Genomic DNA, 4166 nt, shown 5'->3' with positions numbered 1-4166 from the left:
CCCGGTTGCTCCTCTTCCAGTCCAGCTCTCTGCTGTGGCCCGGGAGTGCAGTGGAGGATGGCCCAAGTGCTTGGGCCCTGCACCCCATGGGAGACCAGGAGAAGCACCTGGCTCCTGGCTTGGGATCAGCATGATGCACTGGCCATGGTGCTATTGGAGGGGTGACCCAACGGTAAAGGAAGACCTTTCTCTTTGTCTCTCTCTCACTGTCCACTCTGCCTGTCTCAAAAAAAAAAAAAAAAAAAAAAAAAAAAAAAAAAAAAAGAGAGCGAGAGAGAGAGAGAGAAAGAAAGAGCTTGTTACACTCTGGGAAAGCCCCACCCCCACACCATAACCCTAAGGCAAACATCTGCGGTGGAATCCGTGGGGAGGGCCAAGGCAGTCCTAATGGAGCTGTATCTGATAAAACAGCAAGTTCCTTGCTGTTTTGACCATGAAACAGTTGGGCTCCTTCACTTTTGTGCTATGTTATGCTGTGCACTCTGGCCTTGCGAGACTGGATGGATTATTGACCAATGAGCTGCCATGGGCCCTGTCTGGTAAGTAAAGAAAATCTCTCTCCCATTTGGACTTTTGAGTGTTTTTTTTGGAATTAATAAATGTTATGCGCAAGCCTCTTAGACTTTGAGCCCCTGTTATACCATCTAAAAATAGTCCCCCATTCCTCACTCCCTCTCCAGTGTTTGGTAACCTCCACTATGCATCTGTCTCTGTAAGTTTGCCTATTCTAAGTACTCTATATAAACAGAATCATATAATATTTGTCATTCTGTGTCTGACATTTCATTTAACATGTGTTCAAGGTTTGTCCACGTTTTTTATAATGGGTCAATTTCCTTTTTAAGGTTGAATAATATCCCATTACACCTCGGAGTGTATACCTCATCTTGTTTATCCATTCTTCTGTTGAAGTGCATTTGAGTCATTTATGCCTGTCAGTCCTTGTGAATAGGCTGCTGTGACCTTTGGTGTACAACGATCTGTTTGAGTCCTTTCTTTAAGTTCTTTTGAGTCTGTAGCAGAAGTGGAATTGCTGGATCCTATGGTAGTCCTATTACCGGAGAAGCAAAGGGTTCTTGCCTTCGCACAAGAAAGAATTCAGGCATGAGACAGAGAGCAGGGGAAAACAACATAGCAAGGTTTATTAGGGTAGGGCCATCCATGAGAACGGATGGGCACCTCTCCAGACAGGACCTGTGAGAGAGTGCCCAGTGCACATCTAGGCTGGGGCTTTAAGGGGATGGGTCTTGCTTTCCCTCTCCCTCTCCTTCTCCTCCTCCCAAACAAAGGACTTGTTGGATGTAAATACGAAAAATTCCTTACTGAGTTTTTCCTCCCCAAGTTATCAGACAGGGGAAGCATGGCTGGTTGGCATCGCCCCGCCTTAGAGGAAGGATGGTTATGATTATGGGGTAGAAGGGGCAGGACCCCCTGGAAGGTCATCAGGATCTGGGCAGGATGTTTGAAGTGCAGATACTGGGCTGCACCTGGAGGGCTATCAGGATGATTTGAGATGTGGATGCTGGACCGCTGTAGATGTCAATTCCTTAGGCCTTTGTCACTCACACATAAGCTCATTTCTGACTTCCTACCTAACAGTCCCATGTTAGTCCTAGGAACAGTCCTAGGAACCACTGTAGCCCAGCAGCAAAGCTCAAGAATTCCAATCTCCTCACATATGCACCAGCACTTACTGCTTACTGTCATGTGTGGGTACATGCTTGTACAAGTGTGTATGTGTGTGTATAGTGGCCATCCTAATGGGTGTGACGTGACATCTCACAGTGGTTCTGATTTGCATTTACTTAATGGCTAGTGATGTTGAATGTCATGCCATGCGCTTATTGGCCACTTGCATTTTTTTTTTTTTTTTGGAGAAATGCCTATTCAAGTCCTTTGTCCATTCTTGGATTATGCTTCTATTGTTGTTGAAGAGTTGTTGTTGGATTCTTTACAAGATGCCAGGTGGTGCTGATCTGCTGGCCCCAAGATCACATTTTTGAGATTTACTGCCTTAAATTCTACATATCAAGTGATTTGAATACCAACCTTATTTTTTTAAAGATATATTTGTTTATTTGAAAGTCAGAATTACACAGAGAGAGAAGGAAAGGCAGAGAGAGAGAGAAGCTTCCATCTGCTGGTTCACTCCGCAATTGGCTGCAACAGCTGGAGCTGAGCTGATCTGAAGCCAGAAGCCAGGAGCCTCCTCTGGGTTTCCTACGCGGGTGTAAGGGCGAGTGTAGGGGCCCAAGCAAGCACTTGGGCCATCTTCTATTGCTTTCCCAGGCCATAGCAGAGAGCTGGATCAGAAGTGGAACAACTGGGACTTGAACCGGTGTCTATATAGGATGCTGGCACTGCAGGTGGTGGCTTTACTCACTACACCACTTTACTCACAGCACTGGCAACCCCCCCAACCTTATTTATTATACAAAAGTTGGATGAAATATGTGTGGTATATGGCTTTAATCACTTCTTAGTTGTAAGACTTCTGATATTTCATCTACTGGAATTTTTGATATATTGCCTTTCTTAGCACACAGCAACAGTGGAAGAACAGCTGTGAAGGAAGGCAGCTCTGAAGCTGAAACACCCCAGCACCATGTTACCCACCATGTTTAAACCCCTCGAGACCATGTCTGGAGGTGTATTAGCACCGTGGGAATATTCATGTTTCTGACACTGGACCTGGAATAAGGTTAACACTGAACTAAAGACTTGGGCAATTCTTGTGCACAGAGCCTCACCAACTCCTGACCAGCAGAATCATTTTATGCATGTGATTTAAAAAAAAAAAGAATAATTACCTTAAAGCACTCTTACTTATTATACTGAGTTAGAAGAATTATCATGGGCCATGTGAATATGTAATTACCATGATTTATTTGTCAAGTACTGAATATAGGTAAATTTCCTCTATTTTTATTGAGTTTGAGAAGTTAATTAGTATGACCATTAAGCAAAACCTAGAGAGCATTATATGTGAAATATGTCCTTATAATTCAAATAAATTGATTTAAAAACCTATTAGGCTTGAAATTTCATTCAATAGTTTCCAAATATTTTTCTCCTCTGTTAATGGATCTCTGTACTTATGCTTATCACTAGAAATATTCTATACGTATTGAAAAGGTTTACAATAGTTCTTGCCACACATACATCATTTAGTTTATTTTCTATGAAAATGTCCTTGGGATTAATGGAAAAGTATAATTCACTTCATTATTACTTAGTATTTATGTAGCACTTTATATTTCTAAAGTAATATATAACCACCAGTTCCTTCTGAGCCATTCATTCATAGTTATTCACTGTATTATTCACTATAATGTCCTTTAATACTGTATTGTTACTAAAAGTTTGGTGCCTGTCTCTCATGCCAATCAAAATAGTGAGGACAAGATTTTGGGGTGAAGGAAAGAGAACATTTAATGTGTTCACAGATGAGTGTAGCCAACTTCTAAGTCTCAAAGACTACCACTCTGTGGGGTGAGGGGTTTTGGGACTTACAAAGGGGCAACCAGGAATGGGGGTATTGGCATGGTGAAATCATGAAAGAGCTGCAGGTTGAGGGGCGGATAAAGCCAAAACCTGTGGTGCCAGCATTCCAGATGGGTACCGGTTCATGACTCGGCTCCTCCACTTCTGAACCAGCTCCCTGCTAATGTGCCTGGGAAAGCCCTGGAGAATGGCCCAAGTGCTTCCAACACTCATGAGGGAGACCAGGAAGAAGCTCCTGGTTCAGATCGGCCCAGCTCCAGCCGTTGCAGCCATTTGGATAGTGAACCAGTGGATGGAAGATCTCTGTCTATCTCTGCCTCTTTCTCTCTCTCTGTAAGTCTGCCGTTCAAATAAATAAATCAGTCTTTAAATAGAAGAGCTGCAGGTGTCCAGTGCCAGGAGCCATGGCTTGTCATTAACTCGATGACGATGCTCACCTTCGCCATTTCGTCCCAGTGATCCTCGAGGTAAGGTCCATGGCTGTGAGATGCGATCTGGCCTGACCGGATTCTCCTGCTCTAGAAAACAAGTGAGATAAGGAGCCAGGCAGTACGGGCCTTAGGACACACTCGGGCAGGTGGGAAGCCGGCTGTGCAGCCCTGAAGCATCAGCCTCCCAGCTCTACATTTAAGTACTAAAAATCGTCTGCTCATGTGATCTTA

General features: G+C 43.8%; 1 long non-coding RNA gene across 1 annotated transcript; it reads left to right on the top strand.

Annotated features, from left to right (window-relative positions):
- The first annotated feature begins 365 nt into the window (after positions 1-365).
- Positions 366-3047, top strand: LOC138848499 (uncharacterized). Its single transcript, XR_011386338.2, has 2 exons — positions 366-539; positions 2540-3047. It is a non-coding gene; the product is annotated as an uncharacterized LOC138848499 (long non-coding RNA).
- Positions 3048-4166: the final 1119 nt, after the last annotated feature.

This window comes from Oryctolagus cuniculus, chromosome 2 (assembly GCF_051225735.1).
Source record: "Oryctolagus cuniculus isolate XC-2025 breed Fujian yellow rabbit chromosome 2, ASM5122573v1, whole genome shotgun sequence".
Lineage (NCBI taxonomy): Eukaryota > Metazoa > Chordata > Mammalia > Lagomorpha > Leporidae > Oryctolagus > Oryctolagus cuniculus.
Note: the sequence above shows the minus strand (reverse complement) of the source record. Positions and strands in the feature narration are given on the sequence as shown.